Source organism: Camarhynchus parvulus, chromosome 20 (assembly GCF_901933205.1).
Source record: "Camarhynchus parvulus chromosome 20, STF_HiC, whole genome shotgun sequence".
NCBI lineage: Eukaryota > Metazoa > Chordata > Aves > Passeriformes > Thraupidae > Camarhynchus > Camarhynchus parvulus.
In genome coordinates this window covers 14,216,217-14,238,482 of record NC_044590.1, presented here as the reverse complement: position 1 = coordinate 14,238,482, position 22,266 = coordinate 14,216,217, and the positions used below count along the sequence as shown (strand labels likewise).

Sequence of the window (22,266 nt, the reverse complement as noted above, 5' to 3'; positions counted from 1 at the left end):
GCGCTGCTGGCTCCCGGCCGGGCAGGGCGGGGCGATGATTCCCCCGGGGCTGCAGGGGGCGCTGTGGCGCGAGCTCGGCCGCCTCTCTGCGCACGGCAATGGCGGGCGGGCTGGCGGAAGGGATGGAGAAGGGGCTGCCTTTGGAACCCTCAGGGACGGCCGGGCCCGCTGCACCTCTGTCTGGGGAAATGGACTGCAGCAGGAACCTCGGAAGCAGCTGGAACGGCAGAGGTTGGCACACCTGGGGAGACAAATAAAATGTAAGAGAAAATTCTGCAGCCTTAGCAGGAGCTGCGGGAGTCAGGCAGACACGGGGTTAGACTGTGGTGAAAAAGCCCGAGGCAGCGGCAGGAGGCAGCGGCAAAAAGCAGCAGGGCTGGGCAGTGGCAACCGAGTTTCTGCAAGCAGCTGCCACACACAGCCGGGGAGACGCTCCTTCCAGGAAGGGGGAAGGGTTTGTAGCCCAGGTTTTTCCCCTGTGGCATCAGAGTAGATGGTGAGAGTCCTTTCCAGTCAGATTGGAGTTAATAAGGTCCCAGTTCACCAGCTGCTCTACAAGCAGAGGTTCACCCACGGTACAGAAGAAGCAGTTCCGGGCTGGACTCCGTGGTGGCAGTGAATTCTCCCTGTGGTAGCAGCTACCCAACTGTTCCCTTTGGATCCCAAGAACGAGAGAGAGTGAGGAGCTAAGCCCAGCCCCTCACCCCCCAGCCAAAAATGTCGCAGTATCTCTGCCCTTCCCAAGAGAAAAGCCCCCGGCTAAGTGGCTGCAGCCAGCTGCACCCCTTCCCCCATCTTGGCCACTTCTTTAGTCTCTCTTTAGTACTGGTTATTATCATCTCTTAGGCAACATATAGGAGAAAATTTCCTTAGAGAAAGGAAAAATCCTAACTTCCAACAGGACTCACTCCAGCAGCCCCGTGTGCTCCCTGTGTTGGGGACGCCAAAGCTGGAGGCAGCTCTGCAGGTGGGGTCTCCCCTGAGTGGGGCAGAGAGGAAGAATCGCCCCCCACCCCGACCTGCTGCCTATGCTGCTGGGAAAGAAGCCCAGAACACGGTTGGTTTTCTGGGAGGTCAGCATATTCTGCCCGGAGCTGTTTTCCCTTAAAAATACCAGAGTTCTTCTGCCTTAAATCTCACATCCACCATAAGTGTGACTGGTGCTGCTGTTCCTGATAATTCCAAAATAATTCCAGGCTGGGTTACCCTGGGGATGAGTTTATTTATTTGGTCCAGGGCCATCATGCATATCCATCTTATGCAGGTTTCTTGCAAGGCTGGGGACACAGGGGACATGGGGACCACCCAGAATGGCTGTTTGCAACCCACAGACCTGTCTTCATTCTGCAGAAATTTGTTGCAGCAAAACTCTGCTGAGCTGTGTCCTGGTGCCAGCATAAACCCAGCACTGAAGCAGCTCCCTTTTCCTGGGAGAATAATACCCCAGTCAGGAGGAATTCACATCAGGCCAGATGTGCTATCACTCTGAAAATAAATTTCTTTGTAATTTTGTCTAATTAAGTATTAATTCCCTCCCCATAGCAGTTGTTGGCCATTGGGACACAAAGCAACATTTATGGCTGATGGCTGACTGCCATGAAAGGGGGTCAAGAGCAGAGCCAGCAGGGTGGGGATGGGGAGGGGACAGTGGGGCTGTTGGGGGGATGGCTGATGCCAGGCTGCCCTCGGCACTGTGGATGTGCCAAGGGGCTGCTCTTTGCTTGCTGAGGTGCCCCAGTGCACCGACTTCCACGGCCATGAGAGCCCCAGCCAGGGAGTGGCTGTAAAAGCCACCAGTGTCTGGGGGCAGGGCAGCAGCAGCTGAAAAGCTAACATCAATTCAGAGCATGCCACTCTCTCCTGCACAGCCACAGGAGCCAGGGTCACCTGGGATTAGGGCGACAGGGAAGATGAGGGCACCTTTGGCAAGTGGTGGGGAAGGGTGACAGCTGGGGACAATGCCAAGAGTGACCTCCCTCACAGTGCTGCATGGTGTTCTCCTGCACATGCTACAACCCTGGGCTGAGGCTGGGGTCATCCTTCAGGGTCTCTCAGCCTGAAAGGGTACTGGAGGCTTCCCAAAGCACACTCACACTTCAAGACCCTCCCTCCCATTTCACTGAAGTTTGTTCTTGCTGAAACTTGCTGGAAATGGCTGCTCCTCATGCCCCTATTCCTTCCCACCTGCCTGACCGGTCCTGCAGGAAACCCACATTTTTGCCCCAAAAATATGTGCCTGAAGTTTTTCTTATTGGCTTCTGTCTCTCTTTTTTCTTCCTCCCCCACAACTTACCTGCTTTGGGCCTAAATAAATCTTGTCCTCCCCCTGGCACAGCAAGGGACAAATCAGGAGGAGCGGACCCTTCCTCCATGCCAGCACTGGGCTCAGTAATGAACTGACACCCTGGTGGTTCTTGGCTTTGGGCTGTTTTATTGTCAGTGTTTCAGGAACAGCAGCAGCAGCCCTTGACATGGTGGATACAAAATTTAGTGACACCTGGATGCTGCCTGACTCAGTTTCCCCATCAGTGACACACAGCTGACGCTCCAGGGCCACATCACACCGGCCAGGGCTCACAGTGCCAGGAAACCTTGGGGTGCTGTTCCAGGGGACTGTCTGTTGTGGGACCCACCCCTCTGCCCACATAGGGGACTGGAAATAGTCAGCAACATTAATTCCCATCAAATAATTATGCTGGTTCAACAGGGTTTGTAAGAAAATTGTAAGGAATGGATTTTTTTTAGTTCCCCAGGTATTGCTGTAATATATCCAAAGGTAGGAAATTACTTTGTTGTGTCAAGGAAAATAAAACTGAGTTTTGCTTTCAAAAAGGAAACTTCCCTATCCCACAGTATTCAGCTCCAGCACAGACCTTAAAAAATTCCTTTGTTTCCTTCTCTGTTCATCTTCAGTGGAGACCCTTGCTCGGAGCATGGCAGGATGACTCACGGGACACTGGAATCTGCCAGCACCAGCCTGAGTTTTGCTTGTCCCAGTGTCTGCCCCTTGTCCCTTATCCCCTCACTGCAGAGCAAAGAACCTTGTTCTGCCTCTGCTCCTGCAGCCCTGGGTGCTCCTGGTCCTCTGTGGCCAAGCCACCCACTCCTCCCAGCTCCCTCCTCCCACCCCTACTAGCTCACATCCCCTGGCAAAAAAAGAACTCCCTGGAAAGCTGTGGAAACAGCCTGGCTGGGGTGATGCTCAGGGAAACTGTGTTCTTCTCCTGGAGGGCCAGTGTGTCCCAAAAGCTTTGTGCTTCTCCTCAAGGTCAAAGAGGGGGCATTGGCAGCCAGGGGCCCCTGTGGTGGGAAGATGCTGCTTTTGCCTGGGGGTCTGGCAGAGCCAGTGGCAAATCTTGTGCTGGGTGCCTGGCCCTGACCCTTGCCCTGGCTGCTCCAGATGAACGGCTCCCAAAACCTGCCCCACTCACCCCTGCCAGGCCAGGGAAGTCCAGTGCCCACATGAGAGCTGGGAACACTGAGAGCCCAGCAAGCACATCTCTTCCTGCTGCCAGCCTGGCAGCTGGGCTTGGCTCTGGCCAGATCCAGGCAACAGCTGCATGGATGCAGCGGGAAGACAGGAGGATCCTCACATTGAGCTGATGGCTGTTTAATGAGCTAATTTTCCTTAGCACTATTGATTTCCCTGGGCTCTGCTGTGAGTTGGTTTGCCTCCAGGAAAGAAGGACTTGGCACCTCTGAGCAAGGTTGTGCCTTAAATCCATGGCATGCACTGGAGTGGTGCGGGCAAGGAGCATCCTGCTGGTTGAGGCTGCTCCAGGCAGCGCTGAGCGGGCTAGTTTTTCCATCCAGTGTTGATGACAAAGCACAAAGCTCCAGGAGAGGGTTCACACCCTTGTGAAATATGCCTAGAACTTGGATTTACACCAGATACTGACAATGTCCAAGCAGAGCCTTGTAGCTGGAATAACTCAAACATGGCTTTTCCTGCCCCCGGTGCTCTGCTGCTGAATTCACATCCACATGGACACATGGACCCCTTTCTTGCACCATCATGGACTCTGCAGCCGGCACAGAGGGGCCTGGGAGTCCAGTCCCTCCCACCAGCTCCTTGCCTTGATGCCTACAGTGCAGACCATTCCCAGCCAGTGGCACCCCTGCCCAAAGCTGCCTCCAGCAGCTCTGGGGCTGCTGCATGGAGATGGATGCTGTTCAGAGCCCAGCTTGGGTACTCACTGCTCCCCCACGCCCTGTTTCCTCCCTGGCCATCCTCACTCACTTCCTGGCACCTGGGTGGAAGGGGAAGGGGTGCCAGCCTGGCCAGCCCCAGCACCACTGGCTCCCCTAGCACATGGATAAGTGTGAAGCTGCACACCTGCAGCCTGCAGAAGCCACCTGTGAGGGATGTGACATGCCCAGCACAGCCCTTGGGCACAGAGGAGAACAAGGGTCAGCCTACTGCATGCCCACCCCATCGGGGCCCTGCAGAGGGATAAACAAAAGGAGCTGGAAGTCTAAATGTGCAATCATGATTATTATTTAATTGGCATAACAAAGGCTTGGTGGGCTCAAGCTTATGACTGGAATATTAATATAGAAGGATGAAGCTTGCTCTGGAAAGACAGGCAGCAGATTAAGGGGAAATGTATTGTTTTGTATAGGAAGACTGGATACATGTGGCTTGCAATCCAGCGGGAACCTGGATGCCATCCTGCCACGCTGAGGGGCTTTCCATGAGCAATTGCCAGGCTCACTCAAAACCCGGGACATCAGGATGATGGAGAATGTCCCTACCCAAGCAGCTGGTGTGATACCAGGACAGCAGGGACAGATTGTCCAGAAAACACTCCCAAGGCTTTAAAACTGATTTTTTTTCTTTGAGAAAAGGCCAGTAGAAGAGAAAGGCTATAGCTTTGCTTGTAACCTTAGGGCGTGGACATGGACTGTGGGGGAAAAACAGTGGGATGAATGCCACCCAGACACGAAAGAACTCCTTGCCTTGCTGAGGGGAAAGGGCTAGAGCTTGGGACTGGGAATAGGAACCTCTGGGGTATGGGAGAAGGATGCTCGGGACTTGTTCAGGTATGGTTCAAATAGCTCCACATATGGACAGCCCAGAGCTGTGAGCCCAGGGCCAAGGTCTAGCCACCCTCACGGGGAAAACCTTGTCCTTAAAGGAATTTCCCTGATCCTGCTGGTGCTGCCCTGCCCCTCTCTGCACCTCAGGCATCTCCACCCCCCCACCCCCCCTGATACTGGCCATGTGTGCTGTTCACAGCTCACCAACCCAGCTGAAGAGAAGCTGTGGGACACCACAGCAACAGCCACACCAAAGGCCATGGCAGGATGGGGAACATCCCGTGCTCTTTCCAAACTCCAGAGCAACCGGGAAGCAGGCAGGCAGCTTTGAGAGTAAATGCATCTACTCAGACTGCAAGATCAAGAAGGCCAAAAGGAATAGAGAAAGGATTCAGCAGGCAAGGCAGTGAGAGCACATGGAGAAGAAGGGGACAGGCAAAGCCAGGGCTGATGCTCTGGGGCGGAAAGAGGAATGATGGATTCTGTAATGCCAAGAGCATTCACAGTCTCAGTGCTTCAGCCTGAACCAGCCAGGGTATGCAGTCAGCACCACTGAGAGGCAACAATCCTGCCAGGAACAGGGCTGGGGAGCCTGGAGAGACAGAGCAGCGCAGGCAGGCCAGGTCTGGCAGCCCTATGTCGATAGAGGCACAGCAGGCAGCAGGAAAGCTGGGAGCAGGGCAAATTGGGGAGCTGGGACAGCAGGTGTGTGACTTTTCAAAAAGAGGAGAAACCTGAGTGCTCAGTGCTGCTTTGGACCTCTGGGAAATACAAGGATAAGCAGCAAAGCAGCCTGGAACCCTGCAGGCTGGCACACTGGGGAGCAATTGCCAACTCCAGCTTCTCAGAGGAAATTGTGGCAAACCTGGTCTGGTTCTCTCCTCTGACAGAAAACACAAAACACAGTGTGTATGCTTGATGTTCAAAAGACTTTGACACAGGTCCATAAAAACATCTCAGTAGCAAGCAGCAGATCATAACCAACCTAACCCTGGTGTGAAATGAGTGCAGGTCCCAGCTCAGGCTCCAGGCTGTGGCTGTCAGCAAGTGAGATCATGAGATACACAACTGCAGGCACAGTAGGAAGATAGGAAGTGTGGAGATTATGTTGGAAGGCAGATTCCTAACCCCAAACTCTCCCTACACACCACCTCACTGAGAAATTAGATAAACAGGCTTGGGGAGCAGGACATCATGGAGCACAGCCCCATACCAGCAGCATCCCAGCACAGCCAGCACATCGCATGAACAAAGAAATTACCCACTTGCAAGAAGCAGTTTGTGGGGGAGGGTCTGACATGCTAATTAATTACTGCAGAGCAGGGGGCTAACAGCAAAAAAAAGGGGCAAGCACAATACTGGGATGTGTAACTGTGAAAGGGCTGCGGGGCTGCTGGAGGCAGCTCTGCTCTTCTCCACAACAGCTGGAAGCAGTGGCTGCAGAAGACAGCTATGTGTGGACATTGCCCTTTGGGCTGGTTGGAGAGGATCCAGATAAGGATGTCAGAGACCTGGAAAACATGACTACAAGAAAACATAGCAAATGTGGGATTGTTTAATTGGTAGGAGGGAGTGAAGGGGGCTGCAGCAGCAGTCTGCTGGAATGTAAATTATTCCTGCAACAAGGAATCTGCCCATGCCAGATAAGACAAATAGAATCAGGCTTAGATTATGACAGGGAAAATCAAGATAGGCAGTGGGAATAATCTTCCCAGTCATAAGAAGGAGGGGCTGGAGACTCCATTGCTGAGGTTTCTGAGAGAGCCGGGTCCACAACAGCATGGTATTACCTGGTATTAGCATTAGCTGGTCCCAAAGGCTCCCTTGTTTCCAGGATTTAACCATTTCTGGGCACAAGCATATGGGAAACGCTTATAGCAGGGACCTGGCTGTCTTTATGGCCTGCGAAGAAGCAAAGGTAGAACTGGACAAGAGACCTAAATGGTTAAATTAGTCTGTATGGGCCATGGGAGCACCATTGTCACCATCCCACAGAGCCACAGAGGTTGGTGCTGGGAATATCAAACCAGCTTCCCTCAGGAACTGACAGATAGAGGTCATAGGAATGAAATGTTGGGGTAAAACAAAGCAGATGAAGCTCATGTGGGCAGCAAACCCCCTGCCATACTGGGTGCTCAATGGGAACCTGGGGAAAGAGGAGCCTGGTGAAGAAACCTGTCTGGAAACAAAATCCATTGGGGACAGTAAGAGGAAAATGTGCCAGGTGAGAATCAGTGTTTATAGAGACAAGGGCTGTGTAATTTGAATTTGTGAAATAATTTCTGTTGTCTCAGTCCAGGGGCAGTGATGGCTGATGGCTCTGCTTTAGTTGCACACACTGGATGAGCAGAGCTCATGCAGATGGATGATGGTGATGGATGCTCAGGGACCTGGCTAATGAAAAGCAGCATGTTAAGCACCCTTCACTCCCACTAATTGGAGGAGTGCTCAGAAGCACCTCCAAGCTGGCAGCTCCAAAATAATAATGGCCACAAAACTCAAACAAAAAGTTAAGTCCAGGGGATGCCACTGGGAAACTGCTGGTGGTGGATCTTCCTCTACCCAGGTAAAGCTGCTGTGCACAAGGTGCCCCTGGGATTAGGTCAGACCAGATGAAGATGATAGTTTTTGCCACCACAGCTGACCTTGGTAGCTCCACGTGGGGTCCACAGGGCTGGTACAGCACAGGGCAGGAGGATGTAGAACACCACAGCTGCCTGCCCAGCCCTCTTCCTCAGTCCAGGACTGCAGCTGCAGAAGAGCAGCAGTAAAAGATTAGGTATAAATTCTTCATAGATTTAAAGTTTTATGTGTAATTTTTGCTCCATACTTGCCTGCAGGATAAGGTGGGCTGTGATACTGTGTTCTGGGGACAGCCCTGTGGGGAAGGAGACTCACAAGTCCTCTCTGTGTGAGCCATCACAATCTTACACCCATGCTGTGAGCAGGACGCAGGGGTTGACAGAGCCCAGGTTGACAGCACTGACAAAGCACAGAGCTCACGTAGGGACAGGGTGAGTGACAGCCCTGTGCACAGGGGTGCACAGCACCCCACCTTCCCTGACATCAATTATCTGCAGCAGCAAAGCCCAGGAGACCACTTAATAATCCAAAATAATCCCACAGGAAAATTTACAACAATCATCAGATAATTTATCTGATAGAAGCTCTTGAGGACAAGGGAATTTCCTCAAATAACCACATCCACAGAAACCTCTGTCCTTGAATGAGGAGTTTCCAGCTGCAGCCTACCTTGCCAACTCCTTAGACCAAGGCCAAGGGAACACTGGGGTCTCCTGCTTAGGCTGGAGGTTGACTGCTTCTGCCACAGCTGGGCAGAGGGAACACAGGCAGGGGAACACCACAGGCAACAAGTAAAATCAGGGCCAAGAGGCATCTGGGCAGGAGCACCTCCAACCCTCTGCACAGTTTGGTCACCCTTTCAGCTGCCCATGGAGCAGTTCCTTGCCGTTGGTTCCACTGAAGGGCACCTGACACACAAAGTTTTCACAAGGATCAGGCCATGACAACTCTGGATCTGGGGAGTCCTGTGCTGCCCCAAATGTGTCCAAGCATCTCACCTGGATTTGGAGTGCTCTTCAGATCTCACACTGGACCTCACTCTTCCCTAATTCCACACCAGTCTGGAACATGTTGAATTCTGTCTTGATGACATGGTTAATTACTCATGGCTGCTCATGGGCTTCACAGCAGCTTTAAAATCTGATCCCTCCCCTCCAGCTGCCTGCAGGCTCTGTGTTTCACTGGAGCATAGGTGTGCTCCAACAGCAGAGAAGGGAAGAAGTGCTGCAACATGAGAGGAACTCCCTCTCCTTCCTGCTGTGCTGGATCTGGCTGGAATCATGGCCGAAGTTGATGGAAAAGGGCTGCAAGGGCAGCTCCATTCTCTAGTTTGCATCACCACAGGCATTTGGCTGTTGAGCTCTGCTTCTTACCTGCTTTGCAGTGTGGCAGGGGCTGAGCTGGCACCCAGCCGGACCTGGCGGCTGCGACTACATGTCCCCCTTGACCAGGCAGCTTGGGGGTCACTGACTACTATCAAGTGCTCCCAAGCAAATCCTCCCAAAAGCCCTTTGCAAATATAACTGATGCTTTCACTGCTGGTGTGACTACAGCCTCCATCTCCACTTCCTGGCTCCCATCTCTGAAATGGCCCTGCATCCTCCACTGCTGAAGTGTACCTATGACAACAGCCAAGGGACTTGTGCACAGGGAGGGCCACCAGCACAAGCAGCAGGGGGTATCTGCTCTTGAGATGCAGCAGCATGAGCAACAAGGGCTGGTAAATCTTTGTGAAGCCTGTCTGCAGAGCCATGGCCAAGCCTTGCTGAGTGCTGGGTCACAAGTCGTTCACCCTGTGTCTGGCACTGGGCCATGGGCCATGGCCCATGGATGCCCAGCTTTAGAAAATATCCCCTTCAAGGGTGTGAGATGGTTGATGCAGGCAGGGGTGGGTTTAGCCAAAGCATTTTCCAAAGGAATTGACCTTCACTTCAACCAGAGCAAATCTTTCCCAAATCAAATGACTTTTGTTATATTCTTGAATCACCTTAACGGGGTTTGTTTGAGCAGAGAGCCAGATACATTAGGTTTTGCTCTAAAGGACATGATTTTATGTGACGACTGGTAATTACTCCTCATCCCTCCCTTTGAACCCCAGGCCAGAGACCACGAGCATCTCCAGACCCTGAAATGGTTCTGCACTATGTCTGGTTCCCAGACACAGGACTCCTGTACTGGGCTATGTGCACAAACCCCCTGTCCCACACAGAGGTAGCAGATGAGCAGAGGCTGAGCAGCCCAACAGCCCTGTCACACACAAACTCCAGTCTGAAGTGACAGATTGGAACTTTCTGATTGTGCCTGTGCTGTGTATGCTCAAGGATGCTTGAGCTGACCTGACTGCCAGGTGCAGCATGCTAGGGCTGGCTGTGACATTGTGCTATGGCCAGGACATGGTCTGTTCATGCTGATGACTCCAGCACAATAACTCCAGTGGTTTTGCCCATGTTTTTATCAGCATAAGCAATCTCTATTGAAATCTGCATCTGGAGAAGAAGCATACAGTAAAATCAGTACTGCGTGCTGGTGTACATCTTAACATATCTCATTTATGGTCCATTCAGAAACTATCTTGTGTGTCCACTGTAAAGTCTGCAGGACAGCTTCTGGACAGCTTCTGGACAAATATACCCTTCTGCCTTGCTTTAAAAATGGATCATCAAAGATGGATGGGAGAACTGGAGCTCCTGGTCCTTAGCTACTTCTGACCTGCATTGGAAAACCAGGATGGATGTCAGACAGAGCACCTTGGTGGCAATGAGAGCCAAGATTCCCTTCCAGCCTGGACCTGGTGCTGTGTGGCCATTCATTGGCATGGGAAGATGCCCAGTAGAAAGGGGCTGAGGGATCCTTATGCTGGGACAAATGGCAGAGCCTGGCAAGACTATTCTTTATGTAAAAGCTCCAGAGCTCCAACAAAGCTACTGGTTTGTAGGAGACCACAGGTAACCATTGGATACTCACCAGCCTCCGCAGAACTGGGTAGGTGAAGGATGCTCTGAAATGTGCAAACATATGGAAGGCCCCAACAAGCCAGGGGCTGCTACATCACGAGCTGAGACTAATTTACCGAGCTGGAAAAACCCTGCATCCCTCTACCACAAGGTGCCTATGGCTAACAGCAGTTAGCTGCTTCTTTAATTGTCTCTTCAGCCAGCTTCCAAAACCTGCCCTGATCCCAAGTGAGAGCTGCTGCCACCACAGAGAAACCTTTATCTCCCTGGGTTTGTGTCACAGGGTGGGAGATCAGTCAGAGGGGACACCACCCATTCTGTCTGCCCTTGTAGAAACCCAGTCTGCCCTGGCAGAGATGCAGGCATCTCTGGAGCATCCCTCTCTGTAAGGGAATGAGACTAGCCTGGAAACAGTTGGCATTTCTTCAGCCTTGAGGAACTCTGTCCTTTCTGCTGCCAAAGCTGTCCCTGCAGCTGCCAGGGCCTGTCCCTGTGATGGCACACCCAGCACTGTGCTTGTGGATGCCTGAGGGTTGCCCAGACCTGCGTGTGCCAGCTGGGCACATGCACCTGCCTGGCCAAAATGCTGCAGCCCCAAGGTTTGCCTGGGCAATCCACACTGCTACTGCATCTCAAGCAGGGATTGGAAGTCTCTGGAGCTCATGGCCAGGACGTGCAGCGCCTTTGGCACTGTCTGCAGGCATGGAGCTGTGCTGCCTCTCAGCCCAGCACTCCTGGGGGGAGAACGCACCTTCTACTGCAAAATCTGAGCTTGAAAAAATCAGTGACACTTGTGAGTGGCATGTGACATTTGAGGTCCCCCGCCCCTGGTGGCAGCTTATCTCTTGCTGCTCCTCACAGAGCTGCACGCAGGGGCTGCAAGAGCAGAGTCTCTGCACCAGTGACACAGAGAACGTGATACAGGTCACAACCACCCACCTGGGGATGGCTGATGCTGGGAGTAACCACCTTTGTTTGCATTTTGCTTTTCCTGATTCCAGGTAACACTGGTTTCAAGAGAAGTACATAACAGTAATGAGTTTCTCTTTCAGGGTGGGGGACACCTGTAAATCAGGGCCACAGTGGATGCTTTGTGCATGTAGTGGGCAGTAGCGTCCACACAGCACATTGCAGGTAAGCATGCAGGTAAGGATGCATGCTGGTGCAGGACTGGCTGAGCTCCCTGGAAGGAGGCAGGTTCCATCTGGGCAGTGAGGTATGGAAGTATCCTGAGCCCAGAGGAGTTTTCTCATGGAAGACTGCCACAGTCCCTATTTGTAAATGATAAAATGTCAGATTATTATTATTATTATTATTATTATTATTATTATTATTATTATTATTATTATTATTATTATTATTATTATTATTATCACAACTACTATTATTATTATTTCTTCAAATCAGAAGAGAGTTATCCCAAAAACTGTCTACAATGATGGGTGCTGGCAGCAATGCTGTGTTCCAGGCAATGCCTGACCCCAGCTCTGCTCAGCTGCACTCACAGGGGCTACAACCTGAGCCCAGGGGGATTTGGAAACAGTGAAACTCAGGATTTAATCTTGTTTTCCAGAGAGGCTGAGGGAGGGTCTAGTGCTGGCATCAAAGGATGCTGAAGTCACTCAAAAACAAAGCTCATGCTGGCCTGGTGAGGGGATTAGGTGGAAAGGCCACAGATTCGGCACATTCCTTAGTCCTGTGTGGGGGCTGCAAGCACAATGAATTATTGACTCTGGAAGAGTTCTCTAAATCACCTTGTCTAAAACACAGCAATCCCACTCTGTAAATAATAAACAGACATGGCCTGGATTAAGACTGAATGGGCAGATGAGTTTCTGTTATAAAATCATGCATTCTCTTTTTTTTTTTGGTCCGGTATTGGAACCCACAAAATTGAGAAGCCAAGAGAGACATCAGCGATGTACAACCAAGGGGGCCCTTGAATACAGCTGGAGGAGCTGGGCTGCTTTTTCCTGGTGAAGAGGTAGCAGGACCTGAGCCAACAGCAGCCTGCAAGTACTGATAAAGCAATTTCAAAGATGATGGACTCAAAACCTTCTTGGCAGTGCCTGGTGACACATTAAGGAGCAGTAACAACGCAGTCCTGAAAGGTTAAAGTGGTATATTGAGATGGTGTAGCCTTGACAGAGGCCACTGGATGAGTGGGGGGATGTCTGGCCATGGAAGGTGCTGTGGCTCAGGTAGGCAGAGCCATGGCTGATCTCATCTTGTGCTGATCATAAATGTGGTGCTGGGAAGGGACCTCTGGAACCCCTTGCATAACCTCCTGTGGTCCCATTCCATCAAAACTTTTGCAATTCTGTAACAATGTCTTTCCAAATTATATTTATCATGTGAATCTCGCAAGGAAATTTGTTTGTGCCTTGCTTTATTGGTCCCTGACCTCCGGCCAGCCCATTTTACTTGTACAGCAACAAGCCACTCCTTTTGAGAGCAACTGAGCAAAAAATGGTTGATCAGTGAATAAGGTGTTTTGGTTCCCTGGTCATAAAGTACTAATTAATTCCACGTTAACATGCATTCTTCACTCTGAGGCTGAAGTGCTGCTCTGGAGATAGAGCAAAGATACAGCACAGGATGATGTTGATTTGCCAAAGGTTGCCTGGTGCAGGATGAACACATCGCGGATAGGCAAGGCTGGTGGTTAGAGAAGGAGCAGGCAAGTCTAGGGAAAGGGGAAGGCACTGGAGAGGAATATTTCGCATGTGCTGGCCCTCTATAAGCAGAAAGAATTTGAACATGTGAGATCTCAGGAGTGTCCACCAGTGCCATCCATGGGCAAGGAGCCAGATTGAGGGAGGAAAAAGGATGGAGGGTGGAGATGTGCGTTGAAGCAAGCAAGAAACGATAAAGGGGAATGCTATGGAGAAGGAAGACCTGCTTCACCAGGAAGAGCACAGTATACTGGTCTGTGTGGGGGACTTGGAGGAGTCCAGGAATGGGGTGGGTGTAGATTTGTGATGGAGCCATGTCCCTTGGCTGTGTTTAATGTGCAAGTGTGCAGTGACAGGTGCATGCAGAGGACACCAGCACTGCTCAGTGGTGTTACCCAGTGGATCTGCACGACCAGTGGAAGAGCGCTACAGCTCTGGGGAGAACATCTGGGCAAAGCCGGGAAGCATAAAGGAACATGCTAGCTAGACAGCACCAGACATCAGCGCCAGCTGGGGATGAACAGTCCAGGGCTTCAGCACAGGGCTATGCCAGCTTCCCAAGGGGCCTGGCAAGCAGTATGGCTGCATGAGGACTCCCCAGTACTCTGTTCATCAGGCTGAGTCTCAGCACAGCTAATTATCTTCAGCAGTGCTTCTTTTGGTGCCACAGCACCTCTGCATCAGCAGGGAGGATGGAGCTAGCCCTGCTCCTCTTCCCCAGCTTTCCCACCTTACCAGACAGAACAGCAGGCACGGCACTGCGGGTCACCAAAAGGAGAGTGCTGCTGGTCCAGCTGCAGGGTGCTGAGGTGAAGGAGGGACTGTGGCTACTGCGCAAAGCCCTCAACACTGTGTGACCAGGAACAGGCATCCCAAGGAAGTGTGGTTGTGAGGAATTCCAATGGAAAACCCACCTCGGCGGGCTGGGCTCACCATTAACTGGTGCTGGACCCGAACCTTGCCACTTGCTCCATGCCAAGTTTCTCCCTGGAGAGGTGAGTCACCCAGCCCAAGCCCCGAGCCTTCTCCCAGCCCATCTCCTGGAGCCCCTCTCTGGGGAGCGGCATTCCCTCCCTCCGGGCCTGCGGCCTCCGAGGCCGCTCCCGCGCTATTCTTCCATGCGGGGCCGCCCGTGGGCGCCTTCGCACCTCGAGGATTTCGGCGGGCGTGGGCGGCAGCGCCTGCAGGGAGCGCGTTGCAGGGACGGGGCAGACGCAGCGGCACAGCAGGGCCGGGCGGGGCGGCACGGGCGGGTCGCGGTGGGGCACGGGCGGGTCCCGGGGCGGGGCTCGGGTCCCGTTAACATCCGGGCAACGCTCGGCGGACGTGGAGCACGCGGGCGGGGCGGTGGCGCGTGGGGGCGGTGGCGCGGCCAATCAGCGCCGCGCTCTCATCGGTGCAAACAGGAGCACAATGGAGCGAGCGGCGGGCGCGCTGCAGCCAAGCTTGGCGCGAGCGCCGCGCGGCTGACGGGCCGACAGGCCAATGGGCGGCGGCGCGCGGCTCTGGGCAGCCAATGGGCGCGCTGCGGGGGCGGGCCCGAGCGAGGTTAGGGTGTCCTTGCTGGGTGCTGGGCTAAACTTCACCAAATAAAAGCTGTTTGTGTTGGGGCGGCTGCGGAGCCATTTTGGGTAAGTTCTGCCCCGAACTTTGGGTTCGCCCGCCTGGCGGGGCCGGCGCAGCGGTGGGGCTGCGCCAGGGCGGCGCTATGAATGAACGCGGCGGCGGTGGCGCGGGCCGCGGAGCGGGCGGGGGCCGGAGCGGCCGCCGGCCCTGTCATGGCTCCGGCCGCGGGGAGGGGCGGCGGTGCCCCGGGTCCCGCCGCGCCGCCCTCCCCCGCCCCCGGGCTGCGGCAGCGCGGGGGGGGCCGCGGCCTGTCTCGCCGGCCTTGCCGTTCGCCCCCGACCGGGCCTCGCCGGCTCTGGGCCGGCAGCGCGGGCCGGGCGCCCCCGGCAGCGGCGGCGGGTCCCGGGGAGTGCGGGGCCGGGGGCGGAGGCGGGGCGGGCTCCCCACGGTGCTGAGCCGAGGCTCCTCCCGGCCAGGGAGGGGGAAGCGCCCCCCCCTCCCCCCCAACGGGTGCGGGGTATCGGAGCCCGCCCGCAGGGCGCAGTTCCCCTTTGGCATCTCGGCTGCGGTGCTCAGGAATATCAATAATTAAGTCTTTAAACTTGGCGGTCGGGGGGAAGCGGGTCCCTTTGCGCGCTGGAGGCCCCGGGGTGCGGGCTGCCCGCTGCCTGGTCCCGCCGAGCCAGGGCGCGGGGGGGGATGCGGTGGATGGGCCGCTCCCGCCGCGCCGGGCCACGGACTCGTCCCTGTCAGCGCGGTTCCGTCCCGCTGCGCGCGGAGCAGACGCGGATCGGTTGTGACATCGCAGCCATGTCACAACAGAGGCATCGCAGTCACAGCAGAGCCGCGTCTCGCCGCAGTCATCGCACCCGCTGCGGGTCGGTGGCCGCGCCGTGGGGTTCCCCTGTACTCACCAGTGGCTTCACTGGTGGTGGAGGTGGATTTTAGCCTTGGTCGATGAGGTTTGTAGGATGAAGGCTGTGAGAGACACGCACGCAAATACGGGAGGAGGAAGCAAAATCGTCAGCTCGGGTTACTGCTGCGAGCCTGCACCCGCCTGAGAGTGGGTCTCCCTCTGATTGTCAGTTTGCCTGCTGACGACTACACTGACCTCGCAGTGAAGTCGGGGACCGCGGGTCCAGGCAGGCTGCCTGAGCACATGCAGAGCTGGTTCTGCCTGGTCTGCTGCTGGCCTTTGATATGGTAGAGTATTTTGGTAATTTTGCTATGAAAAATGCTTGCTTTGTTTCCTCAGGGAGTCCAGATGCTTCTAGCCAAAAGCCCAGTCTTTTTTCTTGTTTACATCCTGCTCAGGAAATGCAGCAAATATTGATGGTGTTGGAGAATGAGGGGAGATGGATGGAGATGGTTGGCTGTGCTTGTGTAGTGTCCGATGGGACTGGGCAGAAGCCTCCAGCACCCCTCAGCTGGCACTGGCCTCCCTGGAGTGGGCCTCCTGGGGGGCAGAAAGATGCTGTTATCTTGTTAGATGTTTGTCTCTGACCCCTTCATTTGCAGAGTATCTTTTTAAGTGCTGTGGAGTCAGTTGGATTAGAGTGTTGCCAGAGGAGAGGAAGCACTGAGTTCTCAGAGAGTGTTTTCTCTGTTGTGAAGTGTTGCTGTTGGGCCCTGTTCAGGTGATGGTATGGGAAGAGGTACTGTCTTGCCTCTCCTTGTCTCTTGTTTACCTCCTTCATGCAGGAACTCTGCTGTGCTCCTTTGCAGAGAAATTGTAGTTTTGGTCAAGCTGTTGAAGTATGAAGCAATAACAGCAATCTTCCTGGAGTAAATATGTTGTTTCTCTCCCAAGGCTTTTGGCTTTGAGCAGGGTTGGTTTTGGTTTAGGGCTGCTCCTGGATTCCTTTCCTGAAAATTGCTTCCTCTTCCACTACAAAGTAGAAATTTGTTTTGGGGAATGCTAATTCAGCCTGCGTCTCTGAATTGGTACAGCTGCCTGCTCTTGCAGGTCCTTCAGGGGTGCTGGACGAGCTGCTGCACTGCCTTCACTGCAGAGATGGGCAGCGTGACAGCATTGGGTGAAGCTCATTGAATGTTGCCCCTCAAGTGCTTCAGGCTGAAAAACACAGTAACTAGGAGAGCTGGATCCTGTCAAAATGTATGTGCGCGCCTTGTGCAGCAGAGTTAAAGTACATGTTTTTATTCTTCAAACAAAAGCTGAAGTCAAGGAGAGGACTTTGAGAATGAGTGATCTTGGTTTGTTTGCACTTTGATGAAGTTTGAAGCCCACCCTGCAGGCATGGCTGTTTGTTCCTGCCTGTTCCTTTATTCTCATTCTTCCCAGCAGAAACACAGGCTGCGCTGTCCCCGAGGAGGCAGTTGCAGCCCCTTGCTGCGGGCCAGTATGGGTATCCTGTGTGAATCTGACACTAAGGCAGCTCTTGCAGTCTTTATCCATGCTGCAGCTGTGGATAATGCACATCTCTAAGGGAAGGTGCTGTCAGGGGCCTTGTTACTTTGTTCTGAATGCTGCTGTCTAGTTTAGCAGTATATGCCTTTTTAATGGATTGAGTTTACCCCTTCCTCTGTTGTCCCCCGTGGTGGCCTTAGGGTACCACGCTGCTTGTCTTTGGGCAGCTGGCCCTACATGTTCCAATGTTAGTCCCAGGGGTCAGTGCTGTGGGTCTTTTTGGGGTCTGTTGATTTCTAGTGGCTTGGTGGACGAGGCTCTCAGAAGAGTGTCTAGTTTTCCTGACTGCTTTTTATTGCATTTCTTCAGCTGGAAGTAAATCTCTGCCCCCTCTCTCCACCCCAAAAGTGTAATCACAATAATTTTTAAGATCTAGTCTTCCTTGAGTGATCTTTAATATTTTATCAAGAGTTTCTCCAAACACATAAACTTCTACAGGTGGTTAATATAAAGAGTTTCACTGTAGTGGTTTGTGTTATTTCAAGAGGGCTTTGTACAAGCACGTGAACTTGTTTTTGTGAGCTGGGCGACTTTGTGAGGCTTGTTTTTTGAGAGGCTGCCAGAGCGGGCCTTTGTGTTTTGCTGTGGTGTCCTGCCCTGTCTGGGCTTTGCACAGATAAGAGCTGATATCATCCTCATCAGTGTGCAGGAGAAGCTTACCCTCACTAAGGGGGAAGAGCTGATCAGCCTTGTGCTGCGAGTGGTGCTTGGTGTTGGGTCTGGAAAGCAGGCATGCGTGGGGAGCCTGCTCTGAGGGTGTCTTAAAGAGACAATGTCAAGCTCAGTGGCTGGATGTCTCACTGGGCCTTGGGGCACTTAAAAGGGCTTTTTTCCTTTCTCCTGCAAGTAGCAGTGAATGCATTTCTCCTTGCTCATCCCCACTTTCCTGCTTGGGACAGTGGAGTCAGTCTCTAGTGTTGGTGGTCCTCCCTGGTCTGTGAAAGCAGAGGCACAGTGGTTGTTAGAGGCCAACAAGTGCTGTCAAGGGGAGAGAAGATGGTCAGGATGAAGGGGCCTGTTGCAGTGGGACAGCAGTGTTTACTGTGGCAGAGTGTTAGTGGCATGCAAGGTTTGTGTGCTGGGTTCTCAGCACCCTGAAAACCCATGAAAACAGAATTACCCTTGACTGTGGGAGAGATGTCAGTGCCTGTGTTGCCAAGCGTGGTGGTGGGACCAAAATCCTCTGAGGAAGCGATGTGCTCTGTGCAACACCTACTGTGAGTGCCACACTGGGCAATGCCTGTCCCAGCCTCCAGTGATCATCCGGCACCAGCCCCTGGTGAAATAACAGAGCTGGGGAAAGCTGACCAATCCGGCGGCAAAAAGGGAAAAATGTGGTTCTCTGGGTGTCAGCTTGTGACACAAGGGGACTCTGATTTTGTTCATAATATCTCGGGCTGGTGTAATATGTTTTCCATGTGATAGGACAATGCCTTCAACTTTCCCTTATATGGGAAAATCTGGGATGCAGCCTAGCAATCCACCAATATGTGGCTAATAATTTTTAGCATTGTTATTTTGGATGTGTCCAGTCAGCCTAAGAATTAGAGTATACCTGAGACCCTCTGGCTGGGCTTTAATATTTAAGACCAGTCCCTGGCAGATATCTGGGGAAGGGTTATGACTGTGCTCTAGGGAACGCCTGAGTACAACTGGCTGTTTTGGAAGTCAGCTAAAAGCTGGGAGAGTTTATGCCTGAGTGTAGAACTCCTGCTCTGTGCTGCCCTTGGGTCCAGCGCTTAGAGAAGTGCTGGGTCGTGTTAGCATCAGGTGGGAGTCACACACGAAGGTTTTGGCACATCCTTTGTGTGAGGACTTTCTCTCTGTGGAGGAAATACTGCCTTGAGGTGAAGGGGTGCACGCTGTTTCTGTACTGCAGCCTGTTGTCTCCAAGGCGTTCTCAGCCTATAGTGAGTATAAATCCTGCTCTAACAGGAGCAAAACACTCTTTCAGTCCAGAAAAGAAAATGAGAAGCATGGGAACCAAGTCCCAGTCCCTCTTAGCTTTTCGTGTGGGCGCTGGAAATGTGCAGAGGCATGTTGGGTATGGCTCAGGGAGTGCGGGTGTTACTGTGAGGGTGAGATGTGGCTTTGCCGTGGGGTGCTCATCATATTTTCCAGGCTTGGTTTCCCCTTGAGGGATGCTGCTTCATGATATTATGAATGTCTGCCCTCTGAGGTACAGCATGCCTTCTGCAGGCTCACCTTTTCCAAAATTCTCTGATGGTTGAAGTGGTTTGTTTTACTGTGGTGTTTGGGAATTTTTTGGTTTGTGTTTTTCCTGCTAAGATTAAGTCTAGATCTCTTCTGAAGCTTTCAGGCTCTTGTCTGGTTCTCTCTGCCATTTGGCTCAGTCATGAAGGGAATTCCGGGTTGAAATGCAGGTAATTCATTGTTTCCTTTTGGGGTGACTGTGCTGAAAGCAGGCAAAAGTTATGTTTGGCAGTGTCAATTTTCAGAGTATTTTCTAAATGTTTGTATAAAAGTGTGGGATCTGTGGAGCCCTGCTTTGCATTAGAGTAGGAGGCTGCATCGGGGGTCAGGCTGGTGTTACTCTAGGCCCCTGAGCTAGCTTCACGTCCTGTTAACGTGCCTGCTGTTGCAAAGGAGGGACAGGTAGGCAGTGGATGGGCAAGGCTGTTTCATTCACTATCTGATGTTGTCCTAAATTACTTGTTTGAATTATAGCCTGAGAGCTCTGGCACAGGAAAATAGGTGGGAAGGGCAATAGGCATGTGTGGGAGACCCCAGCCAAAAGCCTGGTGAGGAAGGCTGGGGGAAGCTATGTCCCTGAGGCTGTCAGTGGACCTGTGTGAGGAACTTATTGCCTTTAGTGTTAAAACCCCCTGGGATGTAAGACCCCCACCTCTTCCCCCCAGGAGATACCTCATTGGCATTTCTTTGAAGGCAGAAGCAGGACTTCAGCTAATTGAGGAATTTTACCTATCAGGCCCTCCCTGTTAGCAACCACTGCTGGGAGTTCTGCTCCCTCTCTATTGCGCTGGAAATAGGTATTTGTTTTGTGGACATAGTTTCATTTTGCACTTCAACTTACACTGTATGGCTGCCTTGGAAAGTGAGTTCCAGCACTTACAATTAGCTACATGCAGGAATGAGGGTGCTGCAAAGTTGCAGGGAGGTTCCACTTCTTTGATGTATAGGTAAGTGAAATATTGGTTCTTTAGGAAACATTAATGCCTTGTTATATTTGTGCATTGAGGCAGAATTAAAATTAGTCCTAGATACAAGAATAAACATTAGTGCTTTGCTATAAATGTGCTGCGAAAGCTGCTATTTTTATGTGAGCCACTGCCTTGAGTTCTCTAGGTCTTATGCACAGAGCACTTTTAACCCTCAGTCTTTCATCTGCTTTGGTTGAACTTAGAATATACTTTAAATAAAGTGAAATTTAAGTGTTCAATGTCTGTTAATTGAGGACCAACAAGAGCCATTTTTGATGACTTAATTAAATGCCTGGTGCATCCTTGCTGTACACTGTGCTTGCTTAGCTTCGGAAGGAGTGCAATGGGGTGTGCGAATGCACAGCCCATTGCTCCTATTTGTATGCTTCTCTGCTTGTTGCTTTAGGGCAAGCAAAGCCCTGTTTCTCAGTGATCTTTCTCAGTCCCTGCAGGGTGCCCCTCACCAGAGTATCTGAGCCTTTCCCAGCATGCACTTTGGTGCATACATAAAAGCAGGTTTCTCTCCTCCACCGCAGACAGCAGAGGCTGTGCTCTGTTTGCGGCGCAGTGATGGTGCGGGGAGGCTGGCTGAAGCAAGGCTTGTGCTTTCTGTGAAGGTGCTGAGGTTTGTGATTGCAGATTTGTGGGCCAGTCACAGTGACTTCTCTACCTCCTTGCTCTGGAGGGTGAGAGTTTCTATCAGAGAATAAAATTGCTGGTTTGGAGTTAGGCCAGTCCCACACTGTGCTTTGAGTATGAGAACCAGGGTCCTGAATCCCAAAGGCAAAGGAAGGAGTGTGTCACTGTGGGCACAGGCTCCTTGAGGCTTTGGTAGTTGTAATTTCAATTCGGGTGAATTGAGGTGTGACTCTGCAGGCTGTAGGACCTATGTGTTTGAATAGGTAGAGCTGTGCCCACATCTGACAGGGCACGCTGTGTGTGGAAATGTGGTTATCTGCAGATACAGCTTTCCAGTTTATAGACAGGCTCTCTATTGGCTTCTCTGCTGAGTGGAGCAGGGCATTAGGGCTGAGGACAATATTCTTAAACCCTTTCCTGGATCCAGCTCTGTTTCCTGCTCTTTCTGTTCCCCTTAGCTGGAAGGAGGAGACAGAGCAGAAATGGGTTTCTGGACCCTGTTGCATGATTTTTTCCTCCAGAGATGCCTGCTGAAGAAGGGGTTCAGAATATGAGTGGCTTATCCAAGTACAGAGGGAGAGAAGATGTGGAAACCATTTTGGTTTGGACTTCGGATAGGTATGTGCAGTAAGAGTGGGCGAGGACTTGGGCCTGTGGGAACTGTGTTCTCCAGTTCTGTCCAGGATTTGCTAACCTGGCTTCTGTGTTGCTACATGACAGAGGAGACTGATGTCTACAGCCCTGCCAGGCAAACAGGGACAAGAGTTTCTTGGTAGCTTGATGCAGCTGATGCCATGTGCTTGCCTGCTTTCTGGCTGACCCTATGACAATGGTGCTGGTTGGCCAGGAGTGTCCAGGATGTCTTCTGTATCTGTGCCCTGAATGAATGCAGCTTGAGTCCAGGAGAGATCCACAGCAGCTCTGCCTATGTGCTGTTGGAAGAAGCTTGGTGTGCCCTGGGGTTCCAGTTCTGTTTGGAAAAAGGGACTCAGCAAAGATGGGACTTCGCAGTCAGTGTTAGTGACAGTGGCGAGGCATCCTCTGGCAGGAAGCTCTCCTGCCCATGTGTTCCCTACTCGTGCAGCTGTGGCTCTCCAGCCTGGCAAGGTTGATGCTCTCTTCACTGTTCCCTGAGCTGGTCTCTGACTAAAGGGCTTTATGAGCTGAGGCAAGAAGGGGCTACCTCTCCATATGCGCTT

At 52.5% G+C, this 22,266-nt stretch overlaps 1 protein-coding gene across 1 annotated transcript in view; it reads left to right on the top strand.

The window, feature by feature from the left end:
* Positions 1-14,687: 14,687 nt before the first annotated feature.
* CHD6 (chromodomain helicase DNA binding protein 6) overlaps positions 14,688-22,266 on the top strand; it is a 95,513-nt gene continuing 87,934 nt past the window's right edge. The window contains 1 exon segment of the mRNA XM_030963178.1: positions 14,688-14,883. The gene's annotated coding sequence lies outside the window, so the exon portion shown is untranslated.